This window comes from Dipodomys spectabilis, unplaced genomic scaffold (assembly GCF_019054845.1).
Source record: "Dipodomys spectabilis isolate Male_0828 unplaced genomic scaffold, ASM1905484v1 ptg000230l, whole genome shotgun sequence".
Classification (NCBI taxonomy): Eukaryota; Metazoa; Chordata; class Mammalia; order Rodentia; family Heteromyidae; genus Dipodomys; species Dipodomys spectabilis.
The window spans coordinates 3572265-3589995 of NW_024870907.1; positions in this window are offsets into that span (position 1 = coordinate 3572265).

Genomic DNA, 17731 nt, shown 5'->3' on the forward strand with positions numbered 1-17731 from the left:
CTTCTTCTGTGGGACTTCTTGTGTTTGTCTGCCAGAGGGTGGGATGCACCTGCATTCTCCATGCATGAACATGCCTCTGTACCCCTCTAAGCAAGAGTACATCCCTAGAGGGTTCCTTGTTATCCCCCAGGCTTGAGGTCTGGCTGCCAGGTTATCATGTCCGTGAGGGCATAAAGGGTCCCCTGGGACAACTCGCTCCTCTCAAGTAGGCTTTTCTGTTAAACTAACATTAGGAGTAAATCAAAAGTGATTTTTATGGGCTGGGAAGGTGGCTCAGTGGTATGCATGAGGCCCTGGGTTCGATTCCTCAGCACCACATAAGCAGAAAAAGCCACAAGTGGCCCTGTGGCTCAAGTGGTAGAGCGCTAGCCTTGAACTGAAGAGCTGAGAAACAGCACCCAGGCACAGAGTTCAGGCCCCACGACTGACCAAAAAAAAAAAAAAATCATGGGATTTGGGGGTATTTCTTTGTTAGCATAAACATGGTCCTGGGCTGGAAATTAAATGACGTGAAGTTCATTAATCTATCTTAGCACGTAGAAGCCACTAGGTAAGGCAGGTATGGGCAAGGGACAGAGTAGCTGTGGAAACCCAGAACCTTTTACCAAATATTTAGTGCCTTCAAGAAACAACACTGGTGTAGTAAGGGACACAACTGGCAAACAATTCCTTCCTCTGGAACTTAAAGTACAGGAGGGACTCAGACAATAGCCAGGAAGAATTGTATGTTACATAGTAAGTCAGACAGAAGTAAGTGCTCAGGAGAAAGAAAAGGAAGGGGTAAGTAGAGGAGTGGGTAGCAAATTCAGGCTTTCCTGAGTGTAACTAGTGACTACAGATCTGAAGAAGAAGGAGCAAGCCCTGCCTCCCTTGTCCCTCGTGTCCCATACTTGAGGGAAGAGCATTCCAGGAGAACAGCAAGAGCCAAATCTGAGAAGGGAGGCACCTACCATGGTGAAGGGGAGGGCCTATAACTAACGGTAGTGAGGACAGCAGAAGGGGCAGGTGGAATGGGTTTGAAGACAAGACTACTTCATCTGATGGGGAAAGCTGCTGGGGTTTGAACAAAGGGATTCATAATCTGTCCTAACTTCAAGGATTCTTCTTGCCAACTGGGATGACAGACCAAGGTGAGGTGTATTCAGGGAAGAATAAGGAGCCCTTCATGGGTATGATAGTGGCAGAGGTGGAAGAAAGGCTAGCTTAAATAGGCAGCACCATATGTAGGGTTGAGACAGGGAGTTGAGACTCACAGGTTAAGACTGACAAACCTGGGGGCTGGGAGGGTGGCTCAGTGGTAGAGTACTTGCCTTGCATGCATGAGGCCCTGGGTTCGATTCCTCAGCACCACATAAGCAGAAAAACAAATACAAAAAAAAAAAACATTAAAAAAAAAGACTGACAAGCCTGATGAGGAGACATCAAAGATAATACATTTCTTATATTGAGTCATTCAATGAGCTTTAAAAAAATCTCTTATTATTAAGTGGTTCTAAAAAGGAGCTGCAGTTCCATAATTCAGATTAGAAGTGCAATGCTTTTTGCTTTTTGGTCAATGTCACCCTTCTTTTGTTCCCCCCATTTTCCCAATCCTGTTTCTACCCTCAAATTACATAGTTCAGTGTTTATATTCTTATCCTCCCCCCTCCCTTAGTCTGTCCCCCCAAACATGTTCCCACTTCCTGGTGTTCATTTTGATAAATAGTACTTTAGTTCCTCAGGGGAATTACATTTTCTGACTAAATGATATTTTAAAAAATTTATTGTTACTATAAAAGTGATATAGGGCTGGAGAAGGTGGCTCAGTGGTAGAGTGCTTGCCTCGCACGCATGAGGCCTGGGTTCAATTCCTCAGTACCACATACACAGAAAAATCCAGAAGTGGCGCTGTGGCTCAAGTGGTAGAGTGCTAGCCTTGAGCAAAAGAAGCACAGGGACAGTGCCCAGGCCCTGAGTTCAAGCTCCAGGACTGGCAAAAAAAAAAAAAAAAAAAAAAAAGTGATGTACAAAGAGGTTACAGATACATAAGCTAAATGAGATTTTCTTTTTCCTTTTTTTCTTTTTGGTCGGTCATGGGGCTTGAACTCTGGGCTTAGATGCTATCCCTCAGCTCTTCTGCTCAAGGCTAACGCTCTACCACTTGAGCCACAGTGCCACTTCTGGTTTTCTAGTGGTTTATTGGAGATAAGAATCTCATAGAATTTCCTTGCTTGGGCTGGCTTTGAACCGTGATCCTCAGATCTCAGCCTCCTGAATAGCTAGGATTACAGGCATGAGCCACTGGCACCCGGCTAAATGAGATTTTTAAGCGTTAAATTTTACTTACCTATAAGAAACATCTATGAAACGACCTTGTTTTTGTTTTTGTGCTGGTCTTAGGGCTTCAGCTCAGGGGCTGGGGCCCAAGTGCTGTCCTGGGGCTTTTGTGCTCAAAGCCAGCTCTCTACTACTTGAGCCATAGCTCCACTTCTGGTGTTTTGGTGGTTTATTGGAGATAAAAGTTTCACAACTTGGGCTGGGAAGGTGGTTCAGTGGTAGAGTGCTTGCCTTGCATGCACGAGGCCCTGGGTTTGATTCCTCAGCACCATATAAGCAGAAAAAGCTGGAAGTGGTGTTGCAGCTCAAGTGGTAGAGTGCTAGCCTTGAGCTGAAGAGCTGAGGTACAGTGCCCAGACCCAGAGTTCAGGCCCCATGACCGAATAAAACAAAAGGAAACAAAACAAAGTTTTGAAACTTTGCCTGAGCTGACTTAGAACTGTGTCTTTCAAATCTCAGCCTCTTGAATAGCTAGGATTACAGACATGGGCTACCAGCACCCAGCTAAACACACTCTCTTGAAAATATTAATTAAAAGCTAAATAGAGATCTGGGCTTCTTATAACAACTTTGAAGGTTGTTATGACCTTGAGAGCAGATGAGGGGATTTTCTAGGCTCCTAACCTTTTGGAGACTCCTTTCTCTAAGCAGAGGCTCCTAACCTTTTGGAGATTCCTTTTCCTAGGCAGAGGTTCCTAACCTTTTGGAGACTCCTTTTTTCTTTTCAGTAGGAGAGATTGAACTCAAAGCCTTAATCTTACTAGACAAGCCTTCTAACTACTTTAAATATGCAACTAGCCGTGTTGTTTTTGTTTTAGATACTGGGTCTTGCTAACCTTGCCCAAGCTGCCCTTGAACTTGGGATCCTGCTGTCTCTGCTTCCGTATTAACTAGAATTACAGGGTTACACTAACACTAACTACACTAACTGCAGTAGCTACACTAACACATAGTACTAACTATGAGGCAAATGAAGGCTTGACTTGAGTGGTAGAACACCTGAGCCAGTGCCAGGCCCTGAATTCAAAACCCCAATAACATAAAAAAAAAAGAAAAAGAAAATGTAAACCTGTGGGCTGGGCTGTAGTGGTAGAGTGCTTACCTAGTATGTGTAAGGCACTGTATTTGATCTCTAGCACCAAAAAGAAAAAAAAAAAAGTATAACTATGCTCACAAAAGTTTACATTCCATTCCATATCAAACCTTTCTTGAGCTTTCAATTTTTTTTTATGGATTTCTGACTCTTGTGAGGGCTTGTGTAACTTCCCCTATAAAAATATCTGGGTTTCAGTAGTTTTGGAATATCATCCAATCTCCAGAAGCATAGTTAATGGAGAGTTCCAACAAGCTGTCAGTTAATAGTTTGAAATTCTTTCATCATCTTTCATAAAGTTTAGACCTGGTTAAAATAAGTAAGAGTAGAACCTATAGTGCTAAAACTGTATATAAAGCATACTATAGTGGTCATCCATCAGACTCAAATAAAGCTCCTTTATGACCTGTGTGCTTTTGGAAATCAGCATCAGTTGAGATTAGCAATTTTTGTTGTTGTTGGTTGTGGAGTTGAACTCAGGGCCTGGGTGCTGACCTGGAGCCTCTTTATGCTCAACTCTAGCATTCTACCATTTGAGCCACAGCACCACTTCTGACTTTTTGGGGGTAGTTTATTGGAGTTAAGTCTCACAGACTTTCCTGCCAAGGCTGGCTTTGAATTGTGATCCTCGGATCTCAGTTTCCTGAGTAGCTAGGCTTACAGGCATGAACCGTTGAGGTCAGCAAGAGATTAGCAATCTTAATAGATAAATCTTACAATTTAATTAGCTTGCTGGTTGCTGGTCAGGGACAGTATCCAGGCACTGAGTTTCCAGGACTGGCAAAAAAAAAAAATTGGTTTAATTCTTGCTCAGATCAAATCCAACTGACTGAGATCATTCTCCTCTGTGCCATTATTTGAGGATTTTGTTTGACAGAAGCCCTGACTTCAGAATCAGGTATACAGAGAAAGTATATAGAAGAAGAGGAAGAGAGACCTTACCTGGAAGTGATGTAGTACACTATGTCCATCCTATGGGCCAGAACTCATATTCCAAAAGAATCATATAGTCTGGCTGTATTCCCAGGATGTATTGGAAACCTTTGGTGAAAAGTTAGCTGGTCTCAGATACAAAAGGGCATGGACATTATCAGCCTGATATCTCCTGGGCTTCCTGAAAGCCCAAACCTTCATAGCCTAAAGACTGTACAATGTAGGGAGCACAGCTCCATCTGCTAGGCAGAATACTTAACTCAAGGCCACCCACATTCCAGCCAAACCTATTTTCCCAGAGTCTCCTCTTCATTTCCTCAAAGAAGGCAGGCACATCCAAAGCTTTACCTTTACTCTCAGTAGACATTTTTCCTGGAATTCTGTTCCCTTTCTCAGACAGGTAAACTACTCTTCCTCAGGGCTTACTGTATTACCTATCAGAATTAATCCTAATTCAAGTTTTCCTGGAGTGTTATTTTAAAAAAAAATACTGGTCTGTCAACACAAAAGGAAGAATAATCCAAAGTATGAAGGCAGCTCATAGGTGGGAAAAGACAGTCAGAAAACCAGTTCCTAAGGGGTAAGAGCTTACCAGCTTATGAAATAAGTATAGCCCAAGCAGCAGTCTCCCCAGTAAACAGATTTTGTGCCCATAAGTGTATGGCTTAACTTCAGCTATTTTCCTCTCCGAAATTAGTCTGCTGAGGATGAGAACCTTTAAGAGAAAAATTAGCAGGTACCAGTTTTAGTGGAAACCAGAAGGTTTTTAGAACAACCCAAAACACATGTGTTCAAAGCCAAAGTTCATAATTACAAACTGGCCTCTCTTCTACTCTTTCCTGTCTCAGCCCATGGTATCATCTTTCAGCTACTAAGCCATTTCTCCTCACCTCTCACATTACTTCCTAAGCCCTGTCAAATCTGCCTTTTAGCATTTTTCCCACTCCAGGCTGAGGGCTGAACTCAGGGCCTTGCACTTGCCAGGCTTCACTCAGATAAATCCCTTCCTCAAACCTGCCTTTGAAATACCTTGTGGTGCAGCGTATTTCCCTCCTCTGTGACCATGCCTTCCCATGTCCACACATCCATGTACCGAACAGCAGCATCTCCATCCTGTCTCCAGAAGCCAGAATGCTTTTTTTTTTTTTGGGGGGGGGGTCGGTCGTGGGGCTTGAACTCTGGGCCTGGGCGCTGTCCTTCAGCTCTTCAGCTCAAGGCGAGCGCTCTACCGCTTGAGCCACAGCACCACTTCCGGTTATCCGGGCTGGCTTTGAACCGGCCAGGATGCTTTTTCACTTTCACTCCTAGTCTTGGGCTGGCCTTGTACAGCCCCCTCCCAACCAGAGCTTTGCTTCGTGGCTCCTGCCAGCCTCACTGCTCTCCTGCCTGCCCTTGCCAGCTCTGTGCAGCTCCCGGCGTGAAGCTAGGAGCCCCGACAGCCCTGAGCTGGCAGCGGCTCTGTGTGCCTCTGCGTGCCTGCGCCACCCCTGCGCTTCCTCGCCCTGTCTCACGCCCGAGATCCGGCCTCAGGCTGCGAAGGCCAGCATGACAGAGTCGACCGTCCACAGCGGTGGAGGAACTGGAAACCATGGACACTTAACGGATGGTTACGAGCATCTTCTGTGCCGGGTGTGTCCTCAACACCAGCGACTCAGTGGCCAGTCACGGCCCTTCATTCGTGGCCTGGCCTAGAGTTCAGGCCACCGAGGAACGTCCACCACCACTCCACTGGCTGTCCGGGATTTCACCTCAATCCCCCTCACCTTGAGGCCTTTCTTAATCCAGGATGCGCCAATGGAAGCCATAGAACAGGCCCTGTCTGCTTAGGCCCCGCCCCTTCGCCAAGGAGGTCAGCCAATGAAGGCGAGAAGCCGGTTCTAAGGGCGGGTCTAGTAACGGAAAGGGGCGGAGCGTCGTTGCCGGGAGCCGCCTCCTGCCTCCCGCCGCCGGGTGCGCAGAGCCGACCAGAGCGCGGGCGCTGCTTGAGGTGAGCGAGGCGGAGCGCCCGAGGGCACGGGCCTGCCAGCGCGTCCCACCCCGAGTTCCACCTGGACCCCGAGGCGACGTCCTCACGGGGCCCACCACCCCACACCACCTTCTAGACCGCTCACGTATGCCTCCCCACAGCCCAGACCTGTCACCCCGACACCCGGGACGACCCACAGAGGCCTCACACCCTAACGCCGCTCACCTCAGCTGCTCACCTCACACCCTAACGCCGCTCACCTCAGCCTCTCACCTCACACCCTAACCCTCACCTCACACCCTCACCCTCAGCTCACACCCTAACCCTCACCTCACACCCTAACCCTCACCTCACACCCTCACCCTCACCTCAGCCTCTCACCTCACACCCTAACCCTCACCTCACACCCTCACCCTCACCTCACACCCTAACCCTCACCTCAGCCTCTCACCTCACACCCTAACCCTCACCTCACACCCTCACCCTCACCTCACACCCTAACCCTCACCTCACACCCTCACCCTCACCTCACACCCTAACCCTCACCTCACACCCTCACCCTCACCTCAGCCTCTCACCTCACACCCTAACCCTCAGCTCACACCCTCACCCTCACCTCACACCCTCACCCTCACCTCAGCCTCTCACCTCACACCCTAACCCTCACCTCACACCCTAACCCTCACCTCACACCCTCACCCTCACCTCACACCCTAACCCTCACCTCACACCCTCACCCTCACCTCACACCCTAACCCTCACCTCACACCCTCACCCTCAGCTCACACCCTAACCCTCACCTCAGCCTCTCACCTCACACCCTAACCCTCAGCTCACACCCTAACCCTCACCTCACACCCTCACCCTCACCTCAGCCTCTCACCTCACACCCTCACCCTCAGCTCACACCCTAACCCTCACCTCAGCCTCTCACCTCACACCCTAACCCTCAGCTCACACCCTAACCCTCACCTCACACCCTAACCCTCACCTCACACCCTCACCCTCAGCTCACACCCTAACCCTCACCTCACACCCTCACCCTCACCTCACACCCTAACCCTCACCTCAGCCTCTCACCTCACACCCTAACCCTCACCTCACACCCTCACCCTCAGCTCACACCCTAACCCTCACCTCACACCCTAACCCTCACCTCACACCCTAACCCTCACCTCACACCCTAACCCTCACCTCAGCCTCTCACCTCACACCCTAACCCTCACCTCAGCCTCTCACCTCACACCCTAACCCTCACCTCACACCCTCACCCTCAGCTCACACCCTAACCCTCACCTCACACCCTCACCCTCAGCTCACACCCTAACCCTCACCTCACACCCTCACCCTCAGCTCACACCCTAACCCTCACCTCACACCCTCACCCTCACCTCACACCCTCACCCTCACCTCACACCCTCACCCTCAGCTCACACCCTAACCCTCACCTCACACCCTAACCCTCACCTCACACCCTAACCCTCACCTCACACCCTAACCCTCACCTCAGCCTCTCACCTCACACCCTAACCCTCACCTCAGCCTCTCACCTCACACCCTAACCCTCACCTCACACCCTCACCCTCAGCTCACACCCTAACCCTCACCTCACACCCTCACCCTCAGCTCACACCCTAACCCTCACCTCACACCCTCACCCTCAGCTCACACCCTAACCCTCACCTCAGCCTCTCACCTCACACCCTAACCCTCACCTCACACCCTAACCCTCACCTCACACCCTAACCCTCACCTCACACCCTAACCCTCACCTCACACCCTCACCCTCAGCTCACACCCTCACCCTCAGCTCACACCCTAACCCTCACCTCAGCCTCTCACCTCACACCCTAACCCTCACCTCACACCCTCACCCTCAGCTCACACCCTAACCCTCACCTCAGCCTCTCACCTCACACCCTAACCCTCACCTCACACCCTAACCCTCACCTCACACCCTAACCCTCACCTCACACCCTAACCCTCACCTCACACCCTCACCCTCAGCTCACACCCTCACCCTCAGCTCACACCCTAACCCTCACCTCAGCCTCTCACCTCACACCCTAACCCTCACCTCACACCCTAACCCTCAGCTCACACCCTAACCCTCACCTCAGCCTCTCACCTCACACCCTAACCCTCACCTCACACCCTCACCCTCACCTCACACCCTAACCCTCACCTCACACCCTAACCCTCACCTCACACCCTAACCCTCACCTCACACCCTAACCCTCACCTCAGCCTCTCACCTCACACCCTAACCCTCACCTCACACCCTAACCCTCAGCTCACACCCTAACCCTCACCTCACACCCTAACCCTCACCTCACACCCTAACCCTCACCTCACACCCTAACCCTCACCTCAGCCTCTCACCTCACACCCTAACCCTCACCTCACACCCTAACCCTCACCTCACACCCTAAGAGTCTCAAGGACTTTCCTGCCTGGGCTGGGTTTGAACTAAGATCATCAGAACTCAGTCTCCAGAGTAGCTAGGATAACAGACGTGAGCCACTGGTGCCCAGCACATGTCTTTACGTCTACTTCATGTTTACTATCATCTTGCTCACCTGTTAAAGTGATCTCTTGTGCCTCAGTGTCCTTTCCTGTACTATCAGCCTGTTTTGTACTTCCAGGCTGGTTTTACTCCATCCATTTTCTCTGTGTCATTCTAGGGTTCCTGAGGACCCTGCAGCTATTTAGCCTTATCCACACTACCACTGCTTTAACACACGCCGAAGCACTGAAGGGAAGTACAGACAGTTGTTCCCAAAACAAGAAAGAACATTCTTAGAAGGAAAAAAAGGGGGGAAGGGGAGAGAGAAGCCTTATGCCTCAGGACATTTAGATATCATCAATGCTGAATTCCCCTGCTCTGGCCATCTTCCCTTACCTTTTTTTCCCCTGGTGGTGATACTGGGGCTTGAACTTTGAGGCAAGCACTCTACCAGTGAGCCATGACCCCAACTCTCCTGTTCTCTATTTTGTCCTACTTTCATAGAATAAGATGTCCCTTTACCTGCCTGAGACCAGACTCTTCATTATCTCTTACTCTTTCTCCTGATGGATCAACCAGACTTTTTTCACACAACCTAGAAACGAAGAACTCAACACACACACACACACACACACACACACACACACACACACACACACTCACTTCACTCTACACCTTAGTTTCCCTTATCTAAATCCACACTATCTGCTTTTTGTAATTCCTTTAAAAATGGTGCTTGAGATTGGGCTCAATCCTTTTGTTTTTAGTTTATTTTTTACATAGAGTCTCTTACGTTTGCCCAGCCTTGAACCTCAATCCTCATACCTCCAACTCCTATAATGATTCATTAATTCTTCAGTTCATAGAAATATTATTGATAGTTTTTTGGGGTTTTTTTTGCCAGTCCTGGGGCTTCAACTCAGGGCCTGAGAACTGTCCCTAAGCTTCTTTTGCTCAAGGCCACAGCACCACTTCTGGCTTTTTCTGTGTATGTGGTACTGAGAAATTAAACCAAGGGCTTCTTAGGCAAGCACTCTACTGAGCCACCTTCCCAGCCCTTATTGATAGTTTTGCTGATTCCCCTGAAAAAAATTTCACTGAGATGACCTCTGACACCCAAATTAAATGTTTGGAATGTACTGAGCCCTTTGTAATATTTAACACTGGCACAGTATCTCCCAACTTAACGCCACAGTATATTCAAGTACTAGAATATTTCTCAGCTTCTCTTGGAAGCCAGTTTCTACTTCTCCTTTCTCTTTAAAAACATTTCATTCGGCTTTTGTTTCTCCTGTTTATAATAACTGTCAAGATTGTTAGTGATCGCCAGATTGTCAAATCCTATTATTTATCTGATACTTATTACTTATGCCATTTGATATGGGACATTCTTTGTTTACTTTTCTTCTTTTGGCTTCCAAGGCATTCATTTTCCTGAAAACAATATGATTTAATTTTTCTTTATAGCTGTGTAATATTTCATATTTATATAATCTATATCACATTTTCTTCACCTTTACTTATTCCTGAGCATCTCAGCTGATTCCATTATTTGACTCTTGTGAACAGTGATACAATAAACATAGATATGCAGGTGTCTGGAATATTGCTTTACTGTCTTTTGGATATATGCCCAATAGCGGTATGGCAGAGTCCTAAGACTTTTTTTTTTTGTCAGTTTTTGGGCTTGAACTTGGGTGCTATCCCTGGACCTCCTTTTGCTCAAGGTTAGTGCTCTACCACTTTGAAGCACAGTGCCACTTCTGGTTCTCTGTTGGTTAGTTGTAGATAAGACTAATAGATTTTCCTGCCTGAGATGGCTTTGAACTGTGCTCCTCAGATTTCAGCTCCTGAGTAGCTAGGATCACAGGTGTAAGCCACGGGCGCCTAGCTTCTACATTTATTTATCCACCTGCTTACTCAGCAATACTACTTGGATGTCTAGTAGTCATTTAAACTTAATAAGTGAAAAATTGAGCTCTTCCTTTCTCACATAAAGCAGCTTTGTCTGGTCATGCTCAATCTCAGTCAAGTGTATTTGTATTTTTGGTTGACTAGTGAAAAACTATAACATTCTCTTTAACTCCTTTCTTTCTCTCATGTTCTATATTGACTCATTAGCAAATTTTATCAGCCATGCCTTCAAAATTTATTCTGAGGGCTGAGAAGGTGGCTCAGTGGTAGAGTGCTTGCCTTGCATGCATGAGGCCCTGGGTTCGATTCCTCAGCACCACATAAGCAAAAAGAAAAAAACTGGAAGTGGCGCTGTGGCTCAAGTGATAGAGCGATAGCCTTGAGCTGAAGAGCTGAGGGACAGTGCCCAGGCCCAGAGTTCAGGCCCCACGACCAGACCCCCCCCCCAAAAAAAAATGTATTCTGAATCAGCCTACTTCATTCTACTTTCACCATGTCTATGCTGATCCAAACTATTATTGTCTTTCACCTGTATTATTCCAATGATTCCTTAACACGTAAGTCCTGTTACCACCCCCCATGATCCCATCTCACTTAAAGCAAAAGCAGAAGTCTTCTCTGTGACCTGCAAGGGCTTCTATAATTTTATCTTCCACTTTTATTTTTTTAGGCCAATCTTGGGCTTGAACTCAGGGCCTGGGTACTGTTCCTGAGCTTTTGTGCTCAAGGTTAGCACATCTGAACCATAGCTGAGCTTCCCACTTTTGGAGGTTAATTGGAGATAAGAGTTACATAGACTTTCCTGCCCATGCTGCCTTCAAATTATGATCCTCAGATCTTAGTTCTCTGAGTTGTTAGGGTTACATGCATGAGCCACCAGCCACTACCTCCAGCTTCTTTTTTTGTCTCATCTATTCTTTTCCACTTTAATGTCTATACCAACTATACTGACACACTGGCTTCTTCCAGCTTATCTGACAGACTCCTAATAACAGTAAATTTTATTTTATTTTATTTATTATTTTTTGTTGTTGTTGATCATGGGGCCTGAACTCTGGGCCAAGGCACTGTCCTCAGCTCTTCAACTCAAGGCTAACATTCTACCACTTGAGCCACAGCGCCACTTCTGGCTTTTTCTGCTTATGTGGTGCTGAGGAATCGACGCTGGGCCTCATGCATACAAGGCAAGTATTCTACCACTGAGCCACCTTCCCAGCCCAAATTTTAATTTTTTAATCTTTTAATTGTTATTATAAAGGTGATGTACAAAGGGGTTATGGTTACCTAAGTCAGGTAATGAATACATTTCTTTTTAGACAGTGTCACCCCTTCCTTCATTCTCTCCCAGTTTAGTAAATTTTGATTTTAAAAAGAATGTAGGGTTCAAGGCCCACGACCAAAAAAAAAAAAAAAAAAAAAAAAGAATGTAGTTGTAATTTGAAGCTGGAGATGTAGTCAATGAGTCAGTGGTAAAACACTTGCCTAGCATGGGTTCAGTCCCTAGCAATACACATACAGAAATATAACTGGAATTTTGTATTAGTGAGATGAGCAAATAGTCCACACTACTTAAATATTGCATCATAACCTAATTCTTCTACCACCACACAGATTTTCAACTCCACCCACATGACAGAATTATTCCATTCCTCTGTATGCATGCCTGCGTGTGTGCGCACGCACGTGTGTGTGTGTGTGTGTGTGTGTGTGTGTGTGTGTGTGTATGCATGCCAGTTCTGGAGTTTGAACGCCAGGCCTGGGCACTGTCCCTTAGGTTTACCGCTCAAGACTGCAACACTTTCAGTTCCAACTTTTTGCTGGTTAATTGGAGATAAATCTCACAAACTTTCTTGCCCAGGCTGACTTTGATCCACAATCCTCAGATCATAGCCTATGGTGTAGTTAGGATTATAGGCAGGAAACACTTTTTTATTCCATTTTACATTTGTTTGGCTCTTGCAAGAAAACTATAGGTATTCTTGTAACTTTTGTAGTTTTGAGTTCTTTTCATGGTTCTATTTTCATCATGTCTCCTGAAAATATAGCTCATAGTTGTGTTTGTGTGTGTATGTGTGTGTGCACGCCGGTGCATGTACATGTGCGCACACCAGTTCTGGGGCTTGAATTCAGGGCATGGGCACTGTCCCTGAACTTTTGTGCTCAAGGCTAGCACCCTACCACTTGAACTACAGATCTACTTCCAGCTTTTTTGGTAGTTAATTGGAGATAAGAGTCTCACGGGCTTTCCTGTCCAGGCTGGCTTCAAACTGTGCTCCTCAGATCTCAGGCTCCTAGGTGGCTAGGATTACAAGTGTGAGCCACCTTGTCTGGCAACTCATAGATTTTGTTTTGTTTTGTTTTTTGTTTTTTGTTTTGCCAGTCCTGAGGCTTCAGCCTAGGGTCTGGGCACTGTCCCTGAGCTTCTTTTGCTCAAGGCTAGCACTCTACCACTTGAGCCACAGCACCACTTTCAGTGTTTTCTATTTATTGGTAGTGAGGAATCAAACCCAAGGCTTCTTCATGCCTGCTAGGCAAGCACTCTACCTCTGAGCCACCTTCCCCTGATGAGGCAGGGGGAGTTGTTAGAAGCGTGACTGTGAGGGTCTTTTCATCTAGAAAGAATGTGGTGATGGGAATCAAACCTAGGGCCTCAAGTATACAAGACAAGTGCTCTGCCACTGAGGCATATTCCCCATCCCAGGAAGATTGTATTTTATCCTAAAACAAACATCTATTGAAGGGTTTCAAACAGACAGACCTGCATGTCACAAGGTCACCATAGAGCAGAGCTGGACAAGCCAAAGCTAAGTGAAAGGGTGATTAGAAGGATGGACTCAATTCAGGTGACAGTGAAGACAGCCTGCACCATTAGTTTCAGACTTGATCTTCAGACTAACTGCTTTCCTCAGCTTCAAGTCCATAAATTCAGCTGCCTGTTTGAATCTCCATTTAAAGGACCACCTAGCCAGGAGGCTAGGGATCTGAGGATCTCAAAGCCAGCCTGGGCAGGAAAGTCCATGAGACTCTTGTCTCCAATTAACCACCAGAAAACTAGAAGTGGCACTGTGGTTCAAGTGGGTAGAGCGTTCACCTTGAGCTGAAGAGCTCAGGGACAGTGTCCAGGCCAAGAGTTCAAGCCCCACAACCAACAAAAAAGGCCCATCTGCAGAATACCTAGACTCTAAAGTTTAAAAGTGTGTAACAGCCAGGTGATGGTGGCTCATTCCTGAAACCCTAGCTTACTCAGGAGGCTGATATCTGAGGATCCTGTCAAAGCCAGCCTGGGCAAGGAAAGTCCATTAGACTCTTATCTCCAATAAACCACTCAGAAACCAGAAGTGGCACTGTTGCTCAAGTGGTAGAATACTAGCCTTGAGCTGAAGAGCTGAGGGATAGTGCCCAGGGCCCAGAGTTTAAGCCCCACAACCAACAACAACAACAACAACAAAAAGAGTCTCACAGCTTTTCCTTCCAGAGCTGGATTTGAACCATGATCCTCAAGATCTCAGCTTCCTTAGTAGTTAGAATTACAGTTGTGAGCTGGTCCCTTCTACTTCTTATTGATATCATAATACCCTAGTCCAAGTTACTATTATCTTTAGCAATGTCCTAGTGTTTCTCTCCCCATACCCCTTCTCACCCTAAAAAAACAAAAAAAAAAAACAGGCCAGATATCTTTAAGGCATCGTAATACTTTCCTAACTGAACTGGTCTACTGCTCTTGCCTCCTCTTAACCTTCTACAACAGTCTATCTGCCAAACACCAGCCAAAGACATAATTACATAACCCCTGATCTCAACCTCTATAGGCTTAACTCACTTTCAAAAGAGGTTAAATTCTTGCCTACTTAGCTATTCTCATTTTATACCATTCATCTCATAAGCACCTTTCTATACATCTTTCTTTCTTTTTTGTCGGTCATGAGGCTTGAACTCAGGGCCTAAGTACTGTCCCTCAGCTCTCTAGCTCAAGGCAAGTGCTCTACACTTGAGCCACAGTGCCACCTCCAGTTTTTCTGTTGGTTAATTGGAGATAAGAGTCTTAAGGACTTTCTTGCCTGGGCTGGCTTTGAACCACAATCCTTAGATTTCAGCCTCCTGAGTAGCTAGGGTTACAGGCATGAGCCACTGGTGCCTGTCTCTATACTTTTTTCTATTCCTCAAAACAATCAGGGCCACCCTCACCTTTCCTTGAACTTTCTTTTTTTTGTCGGTCATGGGGCTTGAACTCTGGGCTTGGGTGCTGTCTCTGCACTCTTCAGCTCAAGGCGAGCATTCTACCACTTGAGCCACAGCGCCGCTTCCGGTTTTCTAAGTGGTTTATTGGAGATAATAGTCTCATAGACTTTCTTTCCGGGGCTGGCTTTGAACCGTGATCCTCAGATCTCAGCCTCCTGAGTAGCTAGGATTGCAGGCGTGAGCCACCATGCCCAGCTTTTCTTTTCTTTTCTTTTCTTTTTTTTGGGGGGGTAGGGAGGGTCCAGTCGTGGGGCCTGAACTCTGGGCCTGGGTGCTGTCCCTCAGCTCTTCAGCTCAAGGCTAGCGTGCTACCACTTGAGCCACAGCATCACTTCGGCTTTTTTTTTTCCTGCTTATGTGGTGCTGAGGAATCGAACCCAGGGCCTCATGCATGCAAGGCGAGCACTCTACCACTGAGCCACCTTCCCAGCCCCTGCTTTTCTTGAACCTTTCCTTCTGTCTAGAACTCTCTCACCCACATCATAACCCAGCCAACACTTTTGTCACCCAAGTATCAGTTCAAGGATTGGCTCAGATGTACAGCACTTGCCTAGAATGCACAAAGCCCTGGGTACAATCTTCAATACCAAAAGGTCACTTCATCAGCAAATATATTCTTACTTTTCCAGTGAAAGTGCCCCTTCTAGCTGGGTGCTAGTTGCTCACGCCTATAATCCTAGCTATTTCAGGAGGCTGAGATCTGAGGATTACAGTTCAAAGCCACCCCAGGCAGGAAATTCTGTGAGATTCTTACCTCCAATTAACCACTAGAAAACCAGAAATGGCACTGTAATACAGTGCTAGCCTTGAGCAAAAGACCTCAGGGACAGCTGCCAGTCCCTGAGTTCAAGCCCCATGATTGGCAAAGAAAAAAGTGCCCCCAAACCAGGCGCTGGTGGCTCACACCTGTAATCTTAGCTACTCAGGAGGCTGAGATCTGAAGATCACAGTTCAAAGCTAGCCCGGGCAGGAAACTCTGTGAGACTCTTATCTCTAATAAACCACTAGAAAACTGGAAGTGGTGCTGTGGCTCAAGCGATAGAGGACTTGCCTCGAGCGGAAGAGTTGAGGGACAGTGCTCAGGCCCAGAGTTCAGGCCCCACGACCAATTAAAAAAAAAGAAGAAGAAGAAAGAAAAAAGTGCTCCTCCTTTTCCTTGCAGCAATTACCACAAAGTGAATATATTTTATGAATTGCTTACTTTTCCTGGTATAGAAGCTCTATGACAGCATGAATTTTTTTAAATTTCTTTTTTTATTTCTTTTTTTTTTTAATTGTGAAAATACTGTACAGAGGGGTTACAATTACATGGGCAACAGCATGAATTTTGTCTGTCTAGACCCACAGATATTCTGAAGCATCTACAGAGACATAGCAGGTGTCTGACACATAGTAAATTCTCAGTAAGTGTGTAATCAATGTAGACAATGAAATATACCTCCTTTAAAGCAATATCCCTGAGGGAATGGAGGAAGACAGATATGAGAGACTTTAAAGAAGAGGATGTGAACTCCACAAGTGCAAGGTTTCATTTCTTAGTAGCTCCTAAGCATTGAGCCTGCCTGATTCATAGACTTAAAAAAAGTTATTTCAAGAACAGATAAAAATGGCATTTCAGGGTTGAGAAGGTAGCTAAGTGGTAGAGTGCTTGCCTTTCATGCCTTTCATGAGTCATGGGTTCGATTCCTCAGTACCACATAAGCAGAAAAAGCTAGAAGTGGTGCTGTGGCCCAAGTGGTAGTGTGCTAGTCTTGAGCTGAAGAGCTGAGGGATAGTGCCAAGGCCCAGAGTTCAGGCCTCATGACCAACCAAAAAAAAAAACCCCACAAAAAATGGCATTTCAGTAATCAATTAGATCAGGAAGATAAGAGATGAAGGACCTAAATATTACTCATGTTTCTGTCTCCGGCTACTAGGCAAACAGTGGTGCCATCCATTGGGCTATAACATGGAAGAAGATTAGACACTAGTACTTCTCCCAAAGAAGAAAGATTTGGGGAAGGAAATAAAAATAATAAGTCATCTTAGGTTGTTGAGTTTTAAATTCTTAGGAAACATCCCTATGAAGTTTAGAAGGCAGGTGTATACAGACCTGGGGTTTAAGAGCAAGGTGTGAATCCTTAGCACAATCAGGACAGTGAGGCTGTGGGCAGAGAGGGGCATTATCACTGAGAGGCAGAGGGAAAATGCTAAGAAGGTATTCATTGACTACTTCAGAGCCAGCAGATCTGCTTCAGGTCTCTAGAGGGCCCTCTGTTCCTCAACTTCCAATTAGCAAAGATGATGGCAGAAGGGGAGAATCCAGAATTGTCTTTCATATTTAGAGATTTATCCTAGTTGTACATACCTTTCCTTTATTCAGCCAATATTTTTTGAATGCTCAGTATTTTTTCTAGGAATAGTTCATTAGAAAGTACTGTCCAGGGCTTCATAGTCTTATTAAGAAGGTAGAAGTGTCCACAGTCATCACACCAGCTGAGGAATGCATGGTAAGAGAGACCCTGAAATCACAGGAGAATATTGTAGAGGTCACTAACTCTACAGAGAGGTCCAAGAAGTCTCTCCTCATGTCTCTACATGGACAACGATATGAGCACACCATACCTGAGGCCCTTCTTTTCCTATTTTAAGGACATCTGGCTCATTTCTTCATCTTCATGAAATTTCCTGACAGCCTTGTTAGTCTCTCTTTTTTCTCATCTTACCTACCCCAAGGCCTTGTAGACAAATAGAAGAGCATCAAATATGTGCAATGAAGTAATCT